Source organism: Pristiophorus japonicus, chromosome 8 (genome assembly GCF_044704955.1).
Source record: "Pristiophorus japonicus isolate sPriJap1 chromosome 8, sPriJap1.hap1, whole genome shotgun sequence".
Taxonomy (NCBI): domain Eukaryota; kingdom Metazoa; phylum Chordata; class Chondrichthyes; family Pristiophoridae; genus Pristiophorus; species Pristiophorus japonicus.
Genome location: NC_091984.1, coordinates 50,005,530 through 50,030,498, shown reverse-complemented (window position 1 = coordinate 50,030,498; position 24,969 = coordinate 50,005,530). Strand labels below are relative to the sequence as shown.

At 44.2% G+C, this 24,969-nt stretch overlaps 1 protein-coding gene and 1 non-coding gene across 4 annotated transcripts in view; both read right to left on the bottom strand.

The window, feature by feature from the left end:
- b4galt2 (UDP-Gal:betaGlcNAc beta 1,4- galactosyltransferase, polypeptide 2) overlaps positions 1 to 24,969 on the bottom strand; it is a 628,374-nt gene that overhangs the window by 585,959 nt on the left and 17,446 nt on the right. The window lies entirely within an intron of this gene.
- LOC139269944 (U2 spliceosomal RNA) lies at positions 24,515 to 24,711 on the bottom strand. Its single transcript, XR_011594372.1, has one exon. It is a non-coding gene; the product is annotated as a U2 spliceosomal RNA (small nuclear RNA).

Genomic DNA, 24,969 nt, shown 5'->3' with positions numbered 1-24,969 from the left:
GGCCAAGGAGGGCAACAGAGTATTTGTTATTAAGCTCAAGAATGGGGCAAACTTGCAGGAAACACATGGATCAAAACAAAGCTGAGACACACCGACGAGCCAGAGCAGTCGGACGAAGAAACCATCGATTACGAACCAACCTACCAGCAGCCTTCAGTGGACTCAAGGGTCATCAGTGAATCTGAAATTTCCATCACGGACTTGTTCAATAAAAATGGACTTGCAATTCCTGACATGGTCACTGCCACCCCCAACAAGTCAACCATCCAGCCACCAGCCACAACAGACTCCACACATTCACCCAAGTCCAGAAGCGAACTGAGACGGTCAACCCGGGAGCGTAAAGCACCGGACTGTCTCAACCTGTGAAAGACTGTGATAAGATCTCAGAGGAGGGTATTGTCATGTATGTACATGCTGTTTGTAGCCACCAGATGGTGTCATTGTTGGAGACCACTGTGCAGCACGTGGTGCTGCTCTGGTATAAAAGGCCAGCCATTTTGAGAGTCAGGCACTTTGGGCCGTAATAAAGCAGAGCCAAGGTTGTACCTTGTTCAGTTAAACAGTACACAGTTTGTACCTTTATTGATTACATAACAGTCCGCACTCTGCATTCACTTCTACTAAAGTAATAAAGGAATTTCCGCCAGCTCTTGCATGATCCCACCACCAAACGCATCTTCTCCTCCCCTTCCAGCATTCCAAAGGGACCATTCCATCCGCGACACCATGGTCCACTCCTCCATCACCCCCAACTCCACTGCCCTTCCCATGGCACCTTCCCATGCAAGCACAGAAGATGCAAAACCCACCCTTTTACCTCCCCCTCCCTTCCCACTGACTAGGGCCCAAAACACTCCTTCCAGGTCAAATAGCAATTTACTTGTATTTCTTTCAACTTACTATACTGTATTTGCTGCTCATGATGTTTGGGGAGACCAAATGCAGATTGGGTGACTGCTTTGCGGAGCACCTCCGTTCAGTCCGCAAGCGTGACCGAGCTTCCAGTCAGCAGTCATTTAAATTTACCGCCCCAATCCGACTCCGTCCTCGGCTTCCTACACTGTTCCAATAAAGTTCAACAGCACCTCATCTTTCTATTGGGCATTTTATTGCCTTCCAGACTCAACAGAAGTTCAACAATTTCAGATCATAATTTTTTTGGTCGGCAGCTTTTGCTGATGATTGATATTCCCATTTACACCTCCTATAAATCCATCTTTTGTTTCTTTATTTGTCCCATTACCATCTTCTTTTGCCTTAAATCATCCCTTTTTGTCATTTAATCTCTGCTGCCTTCCACCCTACCACAGATCTTGCCTTTTCTTCGGAGTAACTATTTGTACTAAGTCTCCCTTCTGCCGCATGTGCAGAAGTGAGAGTTCCCCCCACCTCACCGCAATTCCGACTAACCCTTTTCTGCGCATGGGTCCAACACCACGTTGCCTCCAAGCGAGCCCCAAGCCACCTGCAGCACCACAAGTGTCTGCTTAGAGGGAGGAAGGGCCGGGTGGGGGGAGACACGAGACGGAGAGGGAGAGGTGTGGGGGACAGAGACAGAGAGGGGGGGGGGGGGGAGGGGGACAAAAGAGAGAGAGAGAGAACTTGCGGGGTGGGGAAAGAGAGAGAGTGAGAGTGAGAGAGCCTGTGGTGGTGGGGAGAAAAGAGAGACACAGGTGGGGGGGGGGGGGGGAGGAAGAGAAAATCAGAGGTGAGAGGGGGAACTCAGAAGACGGATCTTCCTACTCCCTGGTCCGTGTAAGCTCGGTGCATGTGTTACAAGGGACATCGTTGGGGTGGATGAAATCCAGAAGTCACGACACTGTGACTATTCACTTCATACCCAATAAACCTGTTAACAATCCGCACACAATGCCCCATCTATGGGGGGGGGGGGGTCCTTGCACTTGGGTAAGGGTCTTCGGCTGGGGTAATGAACTTTGGCTGAAACTTGGTGGCTTTTGTGGAGATCTATCCTCGGTGGCTTCTGAAGTCAAAATGGATCGAATTACAAATTGGAAATTCACTCAGAACTTGGGCTGGGCAGTTCCAGTTACACATTCCAGAGGAACTTCAGGGTGTGGCTTATCCTCCAAGGGAATCAACAATAGGTCATGTGAAAATGGAGAGCCAGAGAAACGGCTGCCTTTCAGTTGGTACAACCAGATGCAGCCTGTCTTCTTACCTCCCCTTGTTGATACTGGATTCTTTTCCCTTCAATCTGTTTCAGCGAATTCACTGACACATGAACACTTTTAGTCTTAGCAACATAAGACCTTTATTCTGTAGATTCTCCCGGCCGGGACCTGTTAAGATAAAGTGGAACACACTCGAGTCGAGTTTGTCCACCTCTGTCCTGACAAGCTATTAACAGTACAAAAGCTCAACACTTATACATTGTTACAGCAGAACACATTTGAGTGACACTTAGTTTATACAATCATTGGTCGATTTCCCCCATAGCATACCCAATTGCAGACTAACAACTCTTTGACATAGGGCGGGCTCCAGGGATGTGTTGATTGTTTCGAATCTCATCACACTTCCCTATTTTACTGCTGTTTATAGCAGCCCCTCGTCTGAATCATGTCTGACTTTTGCTTTTTCACGTAACTCGTGTTTGACCACAACTCTGAGTAATCCTTAGTTTGTGTCGACAGGGCAAATATCGCAGCTGGACAATTTCTCTTGGCCATTTTCCCATGATCCCTTACTAACACATTCGCAAACCTTCTATCTACATTCTCACCCTCTTCCCCCCTTTCCGTGTCCCTGCACTTGCTTAAAATCTGTTACATCTCTAACTTTTCCAGTTCTGATGAAAGGTCATCCACTAGACATTGTTAATTCTGTTTCTCTCTCCACAGATGCTGCCTGACCTGCTGAATATTTCCAGCATTTTCTGTTTTTATTTCAGATTTCCAGCAGCCGCAGTATTTTGCTTTTGGGAGCCGAATGTGGATTGGAAGGGGGAGAAAGGAAGGGCAGGAGCCAAATAGCATGCTTTGGTAGCTAAGACTGGCAATTTTGGGAGGACAGAGGAAGATAGCAGAAGGGACTTTGGGAGGTTATGGTGGGAAAGGAAGGGAACAACATCATCATCGTCATAGGCAGTCCCTCGTATCGAGGATGACCTGCTTCCATGCCAAAAAGGGATGAGTTCACAGGGGTTTCAATGAAGGACCCAATATCCCAGGTTGCGAACCACATATTGAAGGGTGGAAGATGCCTGTGCGTGGATTTTTTTTTTATAAACACACCAGCCACCACACAGGCTTGACAGAGCTAGGTCTTGGTCCAGCAGCAATGATTGTCCAAGACGACTGGAGACCAGCTCTGCTGCACGGACCGAGCGTGCACACATCATCATAGGCAGTCCCTCAGAATCGAGGACGATTTACTTCCACTCCAAAAATGAGTCCTTAGGTGACTGTACAGTCCAATACAAGAACCACAACCCCTTTCACAGGTGGGACAGACAGTCATTGAGGGAAAGAGTGGGTGGGACAGGTTTGCCGCACGCTCTTTCTGCGTGCTCTTGCTGATGAGACTGGAGGTGTTCAGCGCCCTCCCGGATGCACTTCCTCAACTTAGGGCGGTCTTTGGCCAGGGACTCCCAGGTGTCAGTGGGGATGCTGCACTTTATCAAGGAGGCTTTGAGGGTGTTCTTGAAAAGTTTCCTCTGCCTACCTTTGGCTCGTTTGCCATGTAGGAGTTCCGAGTAGAGAGCTTGCTTTGGGAGTCTTGTGTCAGGCATGTGACCAATGTGGCCTGCCCAGCGGAGCTGATCGAGTGCGGTCAGTGCTTCAATGCTGGTCTGTTAGGACGCTAACGTTGTTGCGTCTGTTGTCCCAGGGGATTTGCAGGACACATGTTGCAGCGTGGGCTGGCCCGTGCTGCCCCTGGGCCCTCGCCTCTTCTGGGCCCCGATCACGTCGCTCCTGCAGTACCTGCCCACGCGCCAATCACCGACCTGGGTCCAGTCGCCTTCTTCACAGCCGTCGCTCTCCTGCACCAGCTGTACCTTGAAGTGCTGTGTCTCCGCACGCCGCTCCTTGTGGTCTTAGGGAAAGAGGTTGGAAGAAAAACTGGAAAGGCTAGGAGAGGGGCTTTGGGGAGGGGAAGGGGGAAGAAAGAGAGAGAGAGAGAGAGAGAAAAAAAAAGAGGTCGGGACACCCGGGGGGGAAAGAGGGTGGAATGGAAACTAACCCGCTTCTTTATAAATAGTGCCACGTTATTGATTTAACGGCTCATCCAAAAGACGCCACCTCTGACAGTGCAGCGGAGGCTCCCTCAGTACTGCGCTAAAGTGTCAGCCTAGACTATGTGCTTGAATCTCCACTTGAACTAATAACCTTCTGATTCAGGGCAAGAGAGCTACCACTGAGCTCATCTCAACACCTCTCAACCCATTCCCCAATCTTACTTTTGCCTATTTTGATCCAGCCACCTGTGGACCAAAATTTGTACACAACTATTGTCAAACATGCTGACAATAAGATGCTGGAAATTTGAAGCAGGTCTGTCGACATCTGAAAGGAGAAAAGACAGGATGATATATATTACAAATAGAAATCCTTGCTCAGAACTGAAGGAAGGAAAGCAGTCGAGCTCCTTGACAAGAACAAAAGCGTGAGGGGAGGGAAGGAAATTGGTAAAAGTCAAATATACTGCATATTAGCGGAAAGAAACATCTAGCAGAATTAATAGCTTGTGTATGGATTTTTGTCAAAAGCTGGAAATAGGTGAAAAGTATGAAATGATACGGTCAGAGTCAAACTGTGAAAATGCATTAGAAAGATAGTGAGTTACATTATTCGAAAATCGAAGATAGACCAAGTGGAATATTAATGGGACATTATGTGGGCGACAATGAAGGCCTCAAATCTGTGTGTAAAGCAGAATATCCCAACGTAAAAAGTAGTACTCAAGTTTGCATTGAGATTGGTTGGAACAGTGCAAGAGCCCAAAAGATAGAAATGTCAGAATGAGAATGAGAGGTGGAGGTGAAGGGTAGAAGTGATAAGCCACATGGAAATCAGAAACAAGCCTGCAAGTCAAAACAACTATGTTCACCAAAGTCGGCCTTTAATAATTCGAGAAAGTACCATGAGCAATATGCTGTGTGAAGCACCATCCCATATTACAATATTACTAAGATGTGAAAAGTGGCTCTATTATGGTTTTCTACTGTAATAGTTTTATTTTCCATGACTATTGTGATATATTCTTACGACATCACTAACAAGCACACACAGAAGATGGCTCTTAACTCAGAAACCTGTCACCATGTGACCTTGCCACATGATCCTTTATTATTTACATCAATAGTTGCATTACCATAGTAGGCCACTAGGTGGAGCAGTATTCTACTGGGGGAGCTCTATTCTACCTCTCCCTCCTTAATGAGGAAGAAGTAATCATAACAAAATAATCGTAATACATAACTTGCATGGTTATACACAAAAGATATGGACTTATTTTTCCATATTTGCAAATCAAACTTTCAAAGAGGTCACCTTCTCTCTTGAACAGAACTTTCCAACCTTGTGGTAAGACTTACTCATTCTCGGCTGATCCAGAGAAGAGTTTTCCTCCAAGGGCAACCCTTGAACTCTCCTACAACTTCAGACTATCTGTCTGCATGACTCGGACTTAAATTCTGACCTTATCTTGGACTTGTTTCTAGTACATCTGATGTAAGATTTTCTACTGACACTCTAAGAACTTAATAAGAAATAGAAACAGGAATAGGCCATACTGCCCCTCGAGCCTGCTCCGCCATTCAAGAAGATCATGGCTGATCTGATCATGGACTCAGCTCCACCTCCCCACCCGCTCCCCATAACCCCTTATCATTTAAGAAACTGTCTATTTCTGTCTTAAATTTATTCAATGTCCCAGCTTCACAGCTCAGAGGCAGCAAATTCCACAGATTTACAATCCTCAGAAGAAATTTCTCCTCATCGGAGTTTTAAATGGGTGGCCCCTTATTCTAAGATCATGCCCTCTAGTTCTAGTCTCCCCCATCAGTGGAAACATCCTCTCTGCATCCACCTTGTCAAGCCCCCTCATAATCTTATACGTTTCGATAAAATCCCCCCTCATTCTTCTGAATTCCAATGAGTAGAGGCCCAACCTACTCAACCTTTCCTCATAAGTCTTGTACCTACTCGTAACAAGACTATCTGACTCATCAGAAATAAATCGAATCATTCCAACTTCTTGCAAGAAGTTGAAAGTTGGAATGATTCGATTATGGAACAAACCTGACTGTTCCATGATCAAACATCTTGACCAAATAATTGCGAGGGCCATATATCTTCACTACTCTTCATGGTAACCACTTTAACCATTTATGGTGATGGTTCTTCACTCTAACCTTCTGGTTCAATTTCACAATTCCCTCTCTTACTCGATCTCTATCATGATTCTCTTTCTGTTTGGATTGTGCCAAGTTTGGCTTTAGCAACGAGAACTTGGCTTGTGGCTGTCGTTTGAGAAATAACTCTATTGGTGTTCCACCAGTAATTGTGAGGATTATTGCGATAAGTAATTAGAAAATGTGTCAGTTTGTGGTCCAACGATACCTGCCATTTCTTTGGATTTGGATCCAACATTTACTTGATGAGAGCACATTTTATAATTTGTACTGTGCGCTCTGCTGCATCATTTGAAGCAGGGTGATACGGTGGAACCTTGGTATGTTTCACACCGTTTCTGCTCGTGAACTATGAAAATTCTTCTAACAAAATTGCGGTCCATTATCAGACACAATTTCTTCTGGGAGGCCATAATGAGAAAAACAATCTTCGCAAATTGTCTAGTGTTTTACTTGTTATTTTCTGCATCAGAAACACCTCTACCCACTTCGAATAACTATCAATCACAGCTTAGCAAAATCTATATGTAACCTTTGCCAAACCCTGGGAGGCCATTTCCATGGATGTAATGGTACTGATGGTGGTTTCTTGTTTACTGATTGACATGTTGTACACTGACTAATGATATACTCTACATCTTTATCTAAACCTGGACACCATAAGTAACCGTGCAAAACTCTTGATCAAGCATTTTCCCAGGTGCTGGTCATGAAGATCTCCGAACAATTTGGACTCAAAACTATTTGAAATAACCACTCTTGCACTCCACATGATACAATCTTTATCCTCGGAGAATCCATTTCTACGAACGAAATATGGATGAATATCTTCCTTTGATACCTAGTTTGGCCAGCCATTTGCTGTGTAATCATACACCTCTGGCATAACTGGGTCACGTTTGTTTGCTCTACCAATCTCTTCAGCTGTGACTGGCAGCTCATCAATGTATGAAAAATAGAACACTTCTTCTACCTTAGATAATGTTCAGTTTCTAGTCTTTTAAGTTCTTGCTCAACTTTCCCCTCGAGTGCGTATAGTACGGGACGTGGCTTGCAGTAAACTGGTCTAGCATCCTTCTGCACTCTGCCACTCGCCTTGAAGTCTTGGATTGGACTGCCTGTTTTGCGGAACACCTTTGGATATTGCTCGATGACATCATCTTTCGATGCAAATCTCGTTTCCACATGAAAAATCTCATTCCAATCCAGCTTCAGTGATTCCAACCAATTTCTACCCATCAAGGCAGGTGTGTCTCCTGCCACTACTATGGGAGACAAGCTCTGAAACGGATCCTTGTATTTCACCGGTATGGTGATACGTCCTACAATAGGGATTTACTCTTGTAAGTAGCCTCGCAGCTCTATCTTCGATTTCAATTCAACTTGTCGAGATATAGCGATTTCGGTACTACATTCAGGGATGCACGGGTGTCGTTTTCCATGGGTATCCTGGTTCATGCAATGTCTACTTGGATGACGATACTCTGCGAAACGCTGTTGTGTACCCTCATGTTCCTGATGATGTGCATCTCCAGACCCTCTTCATCCTGTTGCTTCTCTTCAATGCGATTGTAGTGTCTGCCGATTTCTATTTCTAGCATTGAACATTGGTTTACTCTTCAGGTCGACATGCCTTTACAAGATGCCCAGTTTTCTTGCAGACGAAACACTCTGCCTTCACATATGGACAGCTTTGAGCAATGTGTTGTCTCAGACACCGATAGCATGACTTCAATGTACTGTTACCTTGGCCAGCTGCTGAGGCCTTGGGGCCTAACTGCCTCTTACTTTTAACCTTCAGGTGATTCACCTCAGTTATCTGATGACTGGAAATAGCACAAAATTCTCGGCAGTATTGGTCAGCCATATCCATCGACATAGCTTTCTGACAAACTAAATCAAAGTCAAGTTGGGGTTGTCAACAATTTTCTTCTGATTGCTTCATTTTTCATCCCACAAACAAAGCGGTCATGTAATGCTTGGTCCTGAAAGTTTCTGAAATGACAGTGAATGGATAGCTTTCTTAAAGCTACAATGTACTCACTGATACCCTCGTCAATTAATTGATCATGTGTTCCAAAATGATAACTTTTAGCAATTTCCAGGGGCTCAGGACTGTAGTACTGTTCTAACTTGATTAGAATCTCTGTCAGTGACCTGTCCTTTGGCTTGATGTTAACAAGCACATTTTTTCAGGGTTTCATATACCTGCTTCAGTCAAGAAAATAGCCAGTTTTCTTTCTACAACCACCCAGTTATGGTTTATCATCGGGGACTTCGACTATATTATTCGTGGTGAAAAACATTTCTAGCCATTCCACATATGCTCCAAAAATCTCTTGGTTGTGATGGAACTCACCTAAGTGCCCTATTATTCCCATAGGCACAGCCATCTGGACTCCAGCAATGTCAACAGTTTAGCCAAGTGTGCTTGTAATTTATCTTGCATTTTTAGCTGTTCTGCAAAATAAAGGACCTCTCAAAGTCTCTCCCTTGTTTGGCAGAAACATCCACCAACAAAAATTTCAGCTAAGGAATCCAGAAATCCTATCCTCATCGTCAATATGATATATTCTTGCGACATCACCAACAAGCGCGCACACACACACACAATGGCTCTTAACTCAGAAAGCTATCATGTGACCTTGCCACATGATCCTTTATTATTTACATCAGTAGTTGTATCATCAATGTAGTCCACTAGGGGGAGCTCTATTACAACTATGCTGAAATTTTAAAAATGCTTCTTTTACAGTAACTCTTTCTGCTCGTCTGTCAATCTTCATTCTTTTCATTTTTCTCTGTTTCTTTCCTCCCTCTGTCTACCCCGCTCACAATTTATTTTTCTTTCTGCAGTGATTTCTCACAATCTCCCTCTTTTTATAATATGTGAAGCCATTTTTAAAATTGGATTTACCCTAACTATCTGACATCACATAAAATAAAACACAAGAATCTCTCCATTTGCTCCACTGTCTACTCTGTGTCTCCCATTCTCTCTCTATGTTTCTCACATACCTTCTCTGTCCTTGTCCTCTAACTGCCAGAGAATTGTGTGGCAACTAAAGGAATTCCTGTATTTAATGTGATGTCAGATAGGATAAATCCTGTTGAAAAATAGCTTCAGCCAGCTACATGTTTGGGCAGATAAGAACAGGAGTAGGCCATTCACTGCCCCCCACCCCCAACATAATTAGCATGGACCAATCACAAGGAATTTTGTCACATGGGTTCCCGTGGACCAACCAGATGTCTGGAAATTGAGACACTATTTTTAAATTTAAGCATATAAATAAACGTTACATTTAGAACTGACACTGAAAATGCTGGGAATTGTATGAAAAATGCCCCAAGAATTGCCTCAAAAATGCCTCTTCAGAATGGAGTTAATAGACAGACTGAATGCTTGAAAAGGAAAGAGCTAATGACAATTAATGCACAGAGTTACATCATCAAAACATTCCTTACCTGATAGTAAACAAGCCATCAAAACCACAAGCTTTCAGATGGCTTGTTAAGGCAGACATAAAGATGTCCTGCCTTATCCAGATCTGTGTGAACTCTTTTCGTTAACAAAGGCCAGAGAAGCTAAAGAGCAAATCAGCAGCCTGACATGTCTGGGTACCAATGTTGCATAGGTTTGAAGGTTATTAGGGGTGCCAGCAGGGCTGGATGAGGTAACTAACAAATGTTAGGTTAGTTCTTCTGGTGTTACTCAGATTGGTCAATAGAATTGAGGAGGTTTCTTTGGAAATTAAAGATATATATGATGGTGCTTTTGACACCAAGATGTATTTTATTTTCACTCCTCCATCCTTAGTTTCATTCTACTTCTTGTAATAGTCGTTGGCAGTAGAAGGTGTGTCAGTTCTTTGTCTAGTACATGTAGAAGGGTGTCTCTGTAAAATTGAAAATTGCATCTCCAACAGAGAATGAGGTTATCGAAGTTAAGATTGTATGGCTATACCAGTCAGATACAAGTGTGTCTCTCATAGATGTACAAGTTTCCGAAGTGAGATTTAAGCTAGCTATTCCAAATTCAGCGACTCGCACAGAAGGTGAATTTACCCAGGAGCAGAGGATCGAAGAAATGGGTAGCACCTCTACAGAGGGAGGTTCATCACTCTGATGCCTCAGAAGGCTAACACTATTCTCCCAGATGCAAACAGCTTATCCATGCCAACTCATAAGGACAGCGCTGTATAACATCTGGAAATATTGCTAACTACAAGTATAGAGTTTAATGGATTAAATTGATGGTCTCGCTAACGCTATTAATTTGTCAGCTATCCAAGGACTTTAATCTTAAATTAATCTCACCAATTTAGATCAGTCTCAGACACTGATCTCAACTGTAAATTCATAATCAGCAAGCAGTTATTGCTGAATTACTGTGACATAATTAACTGTTTCTGTAATTTATTTCAGCTAATTATTTGTATGCTCACTGTTTAAGTGCTGCTAACTCAGATTTTAAAATTCATAAAGAATTATCAGTTCTTGACTTTGTTGTTTGACTTCTTTGATAACTGACAAGAAAGGGTTCTTTCCTTCACTCAGCAGCTTGTGTGGATCCTGGTGGGAGGTCCATCTTGTAAATGCTAATAATCCAAACTGGTTGATGCAAGGCAGTTCGGCGAGCCAAATTTGTGTGTCATTCACTCTTGGACATACACTGGGCGATGAACCCCAGACAGTTCCTTGACATGGAGTTAAGGTGAAAGGGTAAGGGTTGGGCCCATTCTACTCAATCTCCTCTCATAAGGCAACCCACTTATCGCAGGAATCAATCTAGTGAGCCTTTGTTGCACCCCTTCGAAGAATTAATCATCAGACACAGTGACAAAGTACATGGACAAGTATGAGCTACCAAAAAGAGTCAGCATGGATTGATGATGGGTAATTCATTTCTAATAAATCTAGTTGAATTTTTTTGAGACCACTAGCATGGTGGATAGGGGCGTGTCTAGCGAGGTTGTCTATATGGACTTCCACAAGGCACTTGATAAGGTTTTGCACAAGGAATTATTAGCAAAAATGAAAATGCATGGAATTGGAGGTAACCTTGTAATATACATTGGTAACTGGTTGGAAGACAGACAGACAGAGAAGAGGGATAAAGGGAACTTTCTCTGATTGGCAGGATAGCACAAGTGGTGTACTCGGGTCTCACCTTTTCACCGAGTATCAATGATTCGGATAAAGAGAGAGCTGTATATTCAAGTTTGCAGATGACACTAAATTAGGTGGCACAATAAGTTGTGTAAATGAGAGTAAGAAATTACAAAAGGGATATAGACAGACTACATTTTGTGTGCAAAACTTTGGTAGGTAGAGTTTCATGTGGGGAAGAGTGAGATCATCTACTTTGGATCTGAGAAAGACAAATCGGAATAATTGCTTGATAGTGAGAGACTAGGAGCTGTGGAGATGCAAAGGGATTTCGGTGTCCATGTGCACAGATCACGAAAAGCGAATACACAGGTACAAAAAATAATCAAAAAAGATTAATGGAATGTTGGCCTTTATCTCTAGGGCATTGGAACACAAAACTGAGGACGTGATGCTTCAGTAATACAGAGCCTTGGTCAAACCTTATCTGGAGTTCAGCATTCAGCTTTGGAGAGTGAACCTCAAGATATATTGGCCTTGGAAGGGATAGAGTGCAGATTAACCAGAATACCAGGACTCAAAGGGCTAAATTATGGGGACATGTTGCATAAATTAGGCTTGTATTCCCTTGAGTTTAGACAGTTGAGGTGATCTAATCAAGGTGTTTAAAATTATAAATTGATTTCGATAGGGTAGAATCATAATATCAAAGAATCTTACGGCACAGAAGGGGCCATTCAACCAGTCATGTCTGTGCCAGCTCTTTGAAAGAGCTGTCAAATTTAGTCCCACACCCCAGCTTTTTCCTATAGCCCTACAAATTAGTTCTCTTCAAATACATGTCCAATTGCTTTTTGAAAGTTCCTATGCAATCTGATTCCACCAGTTTCAAGTAGCGCATTCCAGAACATAATAACCCTGTGAAAAAACTTCTAATTTCCCCTTTAATTCTTTTACCAATTATTTTAAATGTGTGTCCTCTGGTTACCTGCCCACTTGCCAGAGGAAACAGTTTCTCCCTATTTGCTCTATCATAACCCCTCATAATTTTGAATACCTCTATTAGGTCTCTGCGTAACTGACGTCACTCATCCCTGGTATCATCCTGGTAAACCTCCTTTGTACTCTCTCAAGGTCTTCCGAAAGTTTGGTGCCCAGAAATATACACAATACTCCAGCTGAGGCCTAACCTGTGATTTATAAAGATTTAGAACAACTTAACTGTTTTTGTATTCAATGTCTTTATTTACAAAGCCAAGTAACCCATATGCTTTCTTAACTGACTTCTCAACTTGCCCTGCAACCTTCAAGGATTTGTGACTATGCCCTCCCAAGTCCCTCTGCTCCTGCACCACCCTCAAAATAGTACCATTTAGATTTTACTGCCTCTCCATGAAGTTTCTCCCAAAGTGCATCACTTTGCACTTATCTGCATCTACCATGTGTCTACCCATTTCACCATTTTTTCTATATCCTCCTGAAGTCTGCTACGATCCTACTCACTATATCATTCTAAGTTTTGTACTAGCCGCAAACTTCAAAATTGTACTTCCTATACCCAAGCCATTTATATATAACATTAAAAGCAATGGTCCCCATACCAACTCTTGGGGAACCCCACTGCATACTTCTCTCCAGTCAGAAAAACAACGGTTCACCACTATTCTCTGCCTTCTGTTCCTTAGCCAATTATGTACCAAAGTTACCATTGCTCCTTTATCAGGTGCTTCTATTTTACAAATAAGTTATGTAATAAGTTATGTGATACTTTATCAAATGACAGTCCATGTCTTCTCTTCTTAGGCCGTCCCCCGGAGTCGAGGATGACTTGCTTCCACACCGAGTTCTAAGGTGACTGATGAGACCAATGCAGGATCTACAGTCTGTGTCAGGTGGGGCAGATGCTGGTTGGAGGGGCAGGTGGGTGAGGTGCTTGATTTGTAATACACTCTTTCCGCTTTTTGTGCTTGGCTTCCGCGTCCTCCTGGCGAAGAGATTCGAAGTGTTCGGTGCCTTCTCGGATGCTCCTCCTCCACTTTGAGCGGTCTTGGGCTAAGGATTCCCAAGAGCCGGTGGGGATGTTGCATTTTTTCCAAGGAGACATTGAGGGTATTCCTTGAAATGTTTTCTCTGCCCCCCTGTGTGACGCAGCTCGGAGTAGAGTGCTTGTTTCAGGAGTCTGGCATCAGGCATGCGGACAATGTGGCCCGCCCACCTTAGCTGGTCGAGCGTGGTCAATGCCTCGATATTGGGAATGTTGGCCTGAGAGACTATCCTGCCAATGAATTTTCAGGAATTTGCGGAGGCAGCAATGCTGGTACTTCTCCAGTGCTTTGAGGTGCCTACTGTACATAGTCCATGTCTCTGAAGCATATAGGAGGGTGGCATCACTACTGCTCTGTAGACCATAAGCTTGGTGCCTGGTTTGAGATCTTGGTCTTTGAACACTCTCTTTTCCTCATGCGGCCAAAGACTGCACTGGCACACTGAAGGCAGTATTGGACTTAGTCATCTATGTCTACCCTTGCTGATAGTAGGCTCCCAAGGTATGGGAAGTGGTCCACATTGTCCAAGGTCTCATCTTGGATCTTGATAACGGAGGAGCAGTACTGTGTGGCAGGGGCAGGTTGGTAGAGGACCTTTCTTTTACTGATGTTTAATGTGAGGCCCAGACTCTCGTACGCTCCAGTTAAGGTGTCAACGATGGTTTGGAGTTCGGACTCCGAGTGTGCACAAATACAAGTGTCATCTGCATATTGTAATTCAATGACAGAGGTTGGAGCAACCTTGGATCTGGACTGGAGATGTCGGAGGTTGAACAATTTCTCGCTTGTCCAGAAGATTAATTCCACTCCAGCGGGGAGCTTATTAAGGGTGAGATGAAGCATTGCAGAGAGGAAGATTGAGAAGAGCGTTGGTGCAATGACACAGCCTTGCTTGACCTCAGTCTGCATTTGTATTGGGTCTGTGGTGGATCCATCAGTGGAAAGTCCATATATACACACACATCTACTGCACTACCTTAATTCAACCCTGTCTGTTCCTTCAAAGAACTCAATCAGGTTAGTAAGACATGATTTGCCTTTAACAAATCCATGCAGGTTGTCCCTTATTAACCCATGCTTCTCCAAGTAGAAATTTAATTTTGTCCTGGACAATTGTCTTCAGTATTTTTCCCACCACTGATGTTAGAATGATTGGCCTGTAGTTACCAAGTTTATTCCTCATCCCTCTGTTGGACAGTGGTGTAAATATTTGCAATCCTCCAGGCCTCTGGCACCACTCCCATATCTAAAGGAAGATTGAAAGATTGTGAACAGAGCTTCTGCTAACTCCACACTGGCTTCCCTCAACAACCTAGGGGGCATCCCATCTGGTCTAGGTGATAGGTTGGCATCACTCAAAGTTAACAAATGTTGCACCTCTTTTGTATCTATTTTTATACGATCCAATATCCCCTACTCGAACATTAACTTCATCCTCTTCTTTTGTGAAGACAGATGCAAAGTACTCATTCAGTACCTCAGTCATGCCCTCTGCCTCCAAAAGATTTCCTATTTTTGTCCCTACTCGGCCCCACCATTCCTTTAACTATCCTTTTACTTTTTATATGTTTATAAAAGATTTTTGGGTTCCTTTTGTTACTTGCTAATCTTTTCTCACATTCTCTTTGCCTTCTTATAGCCTTCTTCAATTTCCCCTGCATGGGAACAGTTGCATAGTGGTTATGTTACTGGACTAGTAATCCAGAGGCCTGGACTAATAATTCAGAGATACAAGTTCAAATCCCACGACATCTGGTTCACTAATGTCCTTGCTTGGTCTGACGACTCCAGACCAGAGCAATTTGGTTGACTCTTAACTACCATCTGAAATGGCATGGCCAAAAGCCACTCAGTTGTACACAACCACTAATGAAAAACAAGACAAAGAAGAATAAAACCAGACGGACCACCCTGCATCGACCTCGGCATCAGCTTCGGACACGACAACAGCACAACCGACCCAATCAATTCTGCAAAACACTCCTCACGAACATCTGGGGACTTGTGCCAAAATTGGGAGAGCTGTCCTACAGACTAATCACAAAACAGCCGGACACAGTCATACTCACAGAATTATACCTTTCAACCAATGTCCCAGACTCCTCCATCACCATCCCTGGGTGTGTCCTGTCCCACCAGCAGGACAGACCCACAAGAGGTGGTGGCACAGTGGTATACAATGGAGGGAGAGAGTGGCCCTGGGAGTCCTCAACATTGAGTCTGGACCCCATGATGTCTCAAGGCTTCAGGTCAAGCATGGGCAAGGAAATCTCCTGCTAATTACCACTATCTGCCCTCCCTCAGCTGATGAATCAGTACTCCTCTATGTTGAACACCACTTGGAAGAAGCACTGAGAGTAGCAAGGGCACAGAATGTACTCTGGGTGGGGGACTTCAATGTCCATCACCAAGAGTGGCTCGGTAGCACCACTACTAACCAAGCTGGCTGAGTCCTGAAGGACATAGCTGCCAGACTGGGCCTATGACAAGCGGTTAGAGAACCAACATGAGGGAATAACCTACTTGACTTCGTTCTCATCAATCTACCTATCGCAGATCCATCAGTCCATGACAGTATTGGTAGCAGTGACCACTCAGTCTTTGTGGAGATGAAATCTCATCTTCACAATGAGGACACCCTTCATCGTGTTGTGTGGACTACCTCAGTGCTAAATGGGAAAGATTCAGAACAGATCTAGCAGCTCAAAGCTGGGCATCTACGAGGTGCTGTGGGCCATCAGCAGCAGCAGAATTGTATTCCACAACAATCTGTAACCTCATGAACTGGCATATCCCTCACTCTACCATTACCATCAAGCCAGGGGACCAACCCTGGTTCAATGAGGAGTGCAGCAGAGCATTCCAGGAGCAGCACCAGGTGTACCTAAAAATGAGGTGTCTACCTGGGGAATCTGCAGTACAGGACTACATGTATGCTAAACAGCGGAAGCAGCATGCTATGGACAGAGCTAAGCGATCACATAATCAACAGATCAGATCAAAGCTCTGCAGTCCTGCCACATCCAGTTGTGAATGGTGGTGGACAATTAAACAACTAACGGGAAGAGGAGGCGCCATGAATATCCCCATCCTCAATGACGACGGAGCCCAGCATGCGAGTGCAAACGACAAGGCTGAAGCAGTTGCAACCATCTTTAGTAGAAATGTTAAGTAGCTGATCTGTATCGGCCTCCCCCCCCCCAAGGTCCCCACCTTCACAGAAGTCAGTCTTCAGCCAATGCGATTCTCTGCACATGATATCAAGAAACAGCAGAGTGCACTGGATACAGCAAAGGCTATGGGCCCTGACAACATCCCGACTATCCTGCTGAAGACTTGTACTCCAGAACTAACCATGGCTCTAGCCAAGCTGTTCCAGTATAGCTACAACGCTGGCATCTACCCGACATTATGGAAAACGGCCCAGATTGTCGTGTCCACAAAAGTCCAATCCGCCCAATTACCGCCCCCATCAGTCTACTCTCAATCATCATCAAAGTGATGAAAGATGTCGTCGACAGCTCTATCAAACTGCACTTATTCACCAATAACCTGCCCACCGATGCTCAGTTTGGGTTCTGCAGGACCACTTGGTTCGAGACCTCATTACAGCCTTGGTCCAAACATGGACAAAGAACTTAATTCCAGAGGTGAGATGAGAGAGAGAGTGTAGCATCAAGGATCCTTAGTAAAACTGAAGTCAATGGGAATCAGGGGAAAAACGCTCCATTGGCTGGAGTCAAACCTAGCACAAAAAGGAAGATGGTTGTAGTTATTGGAGGTCAATCATCTCAGCCCCAGGACATCACTGCAGGAGTTCCTCAGGGCAGTGTCCTTGGCCCAACCATCTGCAGCTGTTTCATCAATGACCTTCCCTCCATCATATCAGAAGTGGGGATGTTCACTGATGATTGCATAGTATTCAGTTCCATTCGCAACTCAGATAATGAAGCAGCCCATGCCCGAATGCAGCAAGACCTGGACGACATTCAGGTTGGGGCTGATAAGTAGCAAGTAAAATTCGCGCCACAAAAGTGCCAGGCAATGACTATTTCCAACAAGCCAGCGTCTAACCACCACCCCATGACATTCAACGGCATTACCATCGCCGAATCCCCCACCATCAACATCCTGGGGGTCACCATTGACCAGAAACTTAACTGGACCAGCCACATAAATACTGTGGTATTGCAGAGCACGTCAAGGCTGGGTATTCTGCGGTGATTGGGGAGATAAGAGGTGAGACAAAGACTTTCCAACATCTACAAGGCACAAGTCAGGAGTGTGATGGAATACTCTCCACTGGCCTGGATGAGTGCAGCTCCAACAACACACAAGAAGCTCAACACCATCCAGGATAAAACAGCCCACATGATTGGCATCCCATCCACCACCTTAATCATTCACTTCCGCCACCACTGGCATACTGTGGCTCCGGTGTGTACAAGATGCACTGCAGCAACTCACTAAGGCTTCTTCGGCAGCACCTCCCAAACCCGCAACCTCTACCACCTAGAAGGACAAGGGCAGCAGGCGCATGGGAATACCATCACCTGCAAGTTCCCCTCCAAGTCACACAACATCCTGACTTGGCAATATATTGACATTCCTTCATCGTCACCGAGTCAAAATACTGGAACTCCCTCCCTAGCAGCATTGTGGGAATACCTTCACACAAGGATTGCCACGGTTCATGGCGACGGCTCACCTTCTCAAGGGCAATTATGGATGGGCAATAAATGCTGGCCATGCTAGGATGCCCACATCCCAGGAACGAATAAAGAAAAAAAAACACACTATACTGTGCCTGGTTTTCGACTGTATTCTGCACCCGTGTCATAAATCTCCTTTTTCCCTTTTAAATCCCTTCTGAAATCGGCTATCTTCCAATTGGGTATTTTCACCATTGAATTATCTTTCCATTTCAATAACTACTTTAAACCTAATTACATTATGATCACTATTACCCAGATGTTCTCCCAATGCAACACACTCACCTGCCGTACTTCAAAGCCCAGAGCTAAATGCAGCACTACTTCCTTCCTCATTAGGCTAGAAACATACTGATTGGAAACTCTCCTGTGCACACTCCACCCTCCTTGCCCTTTACTCTGTTTTTCCCTCGTCTATATTAGGGTAAATGAAGTCCCCTACTATTACTGCTCTATTATTTTTACATTGCTCTGAAATTTGCTCTTCTATCTCCTGCTCACTATTTGGGGGTCTATAGTAAACATCTGCCTTGCAACAGCTCATTTTCTGTTCGTTAACTCTAACCAAATAGATTCAGTCTTTGAACCCTCCACAACATTGTCCCTCTGTAGATATATAATGGCACAGAAATTGCAGACAGAGGCTTCCCGTGGGCAAATGCCTTGGACCTCAAAAAAATCCATGAACTTACCTGATGGTCTGGGAGCTTCTGTGACTTGCAAACCTGGGCCTCACGCTTAGGCTTGCATAGAGGCCCACGGAGCTTGGGAACACAGGCGTTTCTCAAGTGCCCCCAGGATACGTGGGCCGGCCCGACCAAAGTAGGGGTATTCCCATTCATACGTGGTGAGTTCCGAGTGTACGGAATCGCTGTAAGTATGAATGGGAATACCCCCCAAGACACCAAAATATATTTTTTAAATTACATTTTTAAAAATCAAAATGGAATTTAATTTAAAACAAAAATTAAATTTTTTGAAAAATAATTTACATATTTTAAAAGATCTAAAAATAAACTTAGCTTATTTTACAGGTTTTTAAGTGTTTAAATTATTTAAAAAAATGTATTTCTCTGCCTTTTAAAAGTCTTACACGTAGAAATTTCATGAGCATTCTCTGGGCAGAATTTGAGCAAATAGCCCAATTCTCCACCAGCGAATGCCCATTTCTGTCAGATTCGTCCGATTGGTCAAGAAGATTCTAGACAGATCACAAGTTCCGGATTTCAGTGCATGCCTAAACCAGGATCTTGCAGGACACCTATGGGAGCATGCGCATTTCGTATGTGCCTGTAGGGGCCGCAAATTCAGCCCCAATATTATCCTTGATCAATATTGCTATTCCCACTCCACCCATCTTTTTTCCTTCCCTATCCTACCTGAATACATTGTAGTCAGGAATGTTTAGTTCCCATTCCTGCCCATGTTTAAGCCAGGTCTCCGTCATAGTCACTGCATCATAACCCCACGTGGCAATTTGTGCCTGTAACTTGTCAACCTTAATGCAACAAGAATAACTACCCGTGCTATATCAGGAAACTGAGCCTAGTCCTTCATGCAGCCCAATGATTTTCCCCATTACAACACTGGTAGAGTTCATTCCTACAATACTATCACTGTGTTTGCTACTGCTTGAACCACAGCCTTCTCGGCCTCTATATCTTTCTAAAATACCCAAGACCACTGCCACCACATCTGACGCAATGGTAGAGATTTTTCAATTACCACTGAAGAACCTGACAGATTGAACGACTATCACACATTATAAAGGATCTCAGAAGGGGGTCTTCAATCTAGTTTAAACAATGTTCAGTAAAATACTGTAATTGAATATTAATTATATCCTCTAACGTGAGAAACTTTTTAAAAAGCTTTTATTGTTTTTCAAACACAGAATGAGGATACATCAATCATTTCTGAAAATGAACATACACATAGACTTCAATGTGTTATCAAACATGTCCAAACCAGTCATTTCTCAGCATTCATGCTGCAATGTTGTGTGGCCCACAGTATTACTCTAAAATTTCACAATAACATCTGTATATATTATATGTGATATACACAGTTAGAATTATTAAGCCATAATTTGCTGCCAAAATAACGGTGAGGCTAATGGCACTCAATGTTATGCATGCGCAAATGGTACAGCAACTTCGAGGGGCAGATGCGTGTTAAACTCAAATATCCAAAAGTTGCTGTCCCAATTGTGCCGCTCCACCATCAGCTTAGCGAAAAATGCATCTCACGGTCTGGCTCACCATTGAAATGCATTGAACAGCAGTAAGTTGCTGTACTTGTGCAGTAGATACAAACTAAACTGGACACAGATCGTTATGTCGTGTTCATTTCAATGGGCTGAATTTTCCCCAGTGATTTGCGCCGTTTTTTTGAGCAGGCTGCTCTTTTTGGCCTAAGTTGAAAAACCACAGTTTCCCCAATCAATTTGCACCAGTGTAAGTGAGTTAGTTAGTTACGATTTTTTTTAGATCAGTTTTTTTTTCAGCCAAAGGGGACATAACCAGCTACCTACACCAATTAGCGAGAGCGAGCAAGCGAGACTGAGACCGAGAATGGGACCGGACCGGGAGAATGGGGGAGGAGGGAGCTGACTGTATTCTTCAGCTCTCATGGTGTCCCTGGTTACCATGGCAGCCTGATTTTTTTGGCGCAGATCAAGGCTCCACCCCCAAAACTAAAGGTCGGGTTAGGCCACGCCAAAATATGAACAAATCCAATGGGGGAAACTTAGAATTTTTTTTTGGCATATTTAGGCCCCCCCAAAAAAATCGGGCGTAATTCTTCAAGTGCGCCAAAAATATGCTTTGGGGAAAATCGAGCCCAATATAAGTACTACTTTAACAAAGTGATAATGTACTACCAAACAGCGCCTCTGGTGGTGAGGTGGAGTCTCATTCCTTCAGGTTTTAATTGTTGTTGGAGATTTTAAAAATGTAACTTTTATTTTTAAATATTTATTTTTCCTTTCGGACTCCTTTTTCTCTCTCCAAATCCAATCTTTCTCTTTCTGTACCTGATTTGGCATTGACTTTACCCACTCTAAATGTACACTTCCTACTCAGTTATTGCGCTGTTAATTTCACAATCTTTCAATCTGATTGCTTGCCCTGTTCACTCAGGTCCCAGATGCCCAGTTTCACTCGCTGCACCGTTATCAGCTTGCACTTTCAGCAATTTGCGCCACAAAAAATTAGAAAACCTAAACGTGCAAGGGCAAGTCTAACTATTGGCAGACATGCCCTGCCACAGCAAATTATAGCCCATTACACTGTCAGTTTCTCCATGTAAGGAAATCTCTAAGCTCAATTAAACGATTCCTTGTTGGTTCAGGCTCGAACATATTGTCCAATTGCAAGTTTGTTACTCAAACACCAATACTATAATAACTATTATGGTTATATAATAGACTCAGCAAACCTGGATTGCTCCAGACCCAAGGTGATCAAGCTTGGCTTCCGTAGGTGTTGGACTTCCGACTGCCACCCGTTTCCCTCTTTTACCCATCTGTCACATAGAAAAAAGACCTTCGAAGGCATTTGAAAGGATCTTCCCCTTTTTAATGAGTCATATCACATGGTGCCCAGAATGTAAATGGAAGTGAGGTTCCTTCTCACCAAACCTCCAGACCTTGACATAATGGCCACCTTGATGGTTTAACTGCTAATCAATTTAACCCGATATTTCCTGCCTGACCTTACAAAGGAACAGATGACCTGGACATTCCCAGATAGTTAATATGACCTTGCTATGTGTTAGCTTCGGTGTCTCCATTGTTCTGGCCAATCTGATATGAGTACCTCACGTGGGATGTTGCTGATCCACCTGCTTGTCCTGACAATCCCCAATATTGGCATATCCTAAATTGGACAATGACCCCGAGATGTTATGATTAACTTTGATGGGACACCTGACAAAAGCAAATTATAACACTCCACTTTGGAGGAGACTTACGTCATTAGAACTCCTTTTAAATCTCAAATGGTTTGGGACAATACATTTGTTTGTAGAGTGATAGCTGACAGGGGAACTGGACTGCAGAGGTCACTGCACTTGATGATTTGAGGGATCCACGCACACACACTCTTGATATTATGGAATTGTGAATCACGCCCAAGTTGGAGAGACACAGGTGGCGAAATTACCCCTCGCCCCGATTGGGGGCAGTAATCTTCCGGGGCTTTCTGTGCCTGACTTGGAAGTCCTGTTCCCAATGCAGAACTGGGCTGTACGCCCCTCAAAGACAGCAGAGCGCTGTCTCCGGCGCTCCGCTTCCATTGAGGGGTGCTCCCAAGGCGGCAGCACGGCACTGAGGCCAGCTCTACACAGATGATCCACATAGCATTGACTTCCATTAAAGGCGATGGCTGCTGCGCACTCTGCACTGCCCTTTGGTGGCCACCACTGGATCACCAGGGCAGCATAAGACCAGGCCAACAGCCCGGAACCCAAAAGGGAGCACCGGGCCTCACGATGACGTCCCAGTTCACGCTGGGGACGCCATGGCCGGGCCGACCCAAGATGGTGGCCAGGGCGCTGCAGGCCTCCTCTTTAAATAGCGCCCCGGGAGCAGATGTCCGCCAGCTATGCAACCTGCGAAGCTGGAGTTGACACCCGCCCGCGGGGCAATTTCTCCCCAAGGGGCGGTAAGGGGTCAGCGTGCACACCGATGAAGTCATTGCCGGTTGCGCGTCGGTCCGAGGCGCTAACCGCAGGCGCAACGCTGCCAGGATAGCGCCCCCCAATCCTTCAGGTAATTTCCCGGAAGGCGGTAGAGCCCCACCTCCCCCGGGCGAAAACTGCATTGCCCCCCCCCCCCCATTCAGCGCCCCATGGAGGCAATTTCGCCTCCAGTCTTCATCAAACTGTGGTGTGTGTTTTGTTTAAGGAGAAGAGTCTGAAGAATCTGGTAGGAATAGATTTTGATAGGACAAATGAGGAGACATAATATGAACTAAATGGTACAATTTTAACGGGGTGCAGGAATCGAGTTACCTGGGGGTGTACGTACACAAATCTTTGAAGGTGGCAGGACAAGTTGAGAAGGCCGTTAAAAAAGTATATAGGGCACGACTTTATTAATAGATGGAGAGTGCAAAAGCAAGGCAGTTATGCTAAACCTTTATAAAACACTGGTTAGGCCTCAGCTGCTGTATTCTGGGCACCGCACTTTAGGGAGGTGGTCAAGGCTTTGGAGAGGGTGCAGAAGAGATTTACTAGAATGGCACCAGTGGAGAGGGACTTCAGTTATGTGGAGAGACTGGAGAAGGTGGGGTTGTTCTCCTTAGAGCAGAGAAGGTAAAGAGGAGTTTTGATAGAGGTGTTCAAAATAATGAATGGTTTTGGTAAGAGCAAATAAGGAGAAACTATTCCCAGTGGCAGAAGGGTCAGTAACCAGAGGACAGAGATTTAGGGTGACTGGCAAAAGAACCAGAGCCAACCTGAGGACATTTTTTTTTTTACAAACGAGTTGTAATGTATGTATGAGTTCTTCTGGGCTGGAATGCACTGCCTGAAAGGGTGGTGGAAGCAGATTCAATGGCAACATTCAAAATAGAATTGGTAAAATACTTGGAGGGTAAACAATTTCAGGGGTATGGGGAAAGAGCAGGGGAGACAGATTAATTGGATAGCTCTACCAAATATCCAGCACGAGAACAATGGGTCAAAGGGCCTCTTTCTCTGCTGTCTCAGATGATGATCCTATGAGTCTGGTCTAGTTTCCATTATGACACCACCACACAAAAAGGAGATGCAGTGACATATTTCTGTATGATTTGCCTGTGTCCCATGGTTTGCAAAACAAATTTTCAGCAGGAAGCTGACCCTTCAATAACTGTCTCCATCAATCTTACAAGGAATAATGCAGCATAACCACCTGAAGATGACTTAAGGGGAAAAAAAACATTTTTTTTTAGATAAATGTTATTAAGCAACAGGATTGCCCTGCCTTATATCACTCCAGCAGGTTCACACCACTGAAATGAGTGATTATTTTGGAACCAATGGATTTAAAAGAAGCAGTATTTTACTTGACTAGGATTTGTATTACAAATTGTGGGAAATTAACGTAATTTTTTTTTTTCATTATTTAAATTTTTCGTAGCCAATCTTTCCAATTCTTTGTCAGATCACAAACGCCAGAGGTCACCTTGCACACATCAAGGATCACCCTGCGCTAATGCTCTTAGCCAAAAGGCCTAGAGCCCAAGCACCGTTCCTGGAAGTACTGCAATACCAGGTTCGTGCCATGGAGGTGCATGGGTCAGCAACCCCACACACCTCCGTGGAGGTGGATGGGTCAAGCCACCCCACCCACCTCCTATTTCCAAAAAGCATAGGAGAACCACCTTCCTGATCCAGGGAGAACCACGTTGGGGTCATGGTTACTCCCCTGTCAGGTCAGTTACGCATGATCTTAGCCAAAAGGCCGAGAAGCGATATTAATGTAATACTTGCATCCAAACTAACTATACTTTCCTCCATAACATCAACAGACTTGAAACCAATAACATGGGGTACATCAGTGCTGCATCATTTCAGGGTAGGTGTTCTGTGCGTTAATTCGGTTTGCTCGCAACAATAATCTCATCAACAAACATAAAAGAAGAATAAAGTTAATCAAAATTATTTATGACAATTTGAGTTTAAAAGGGACCCTAATACTAACTGCTGCCTCCCTCACATTTGCATGATTACT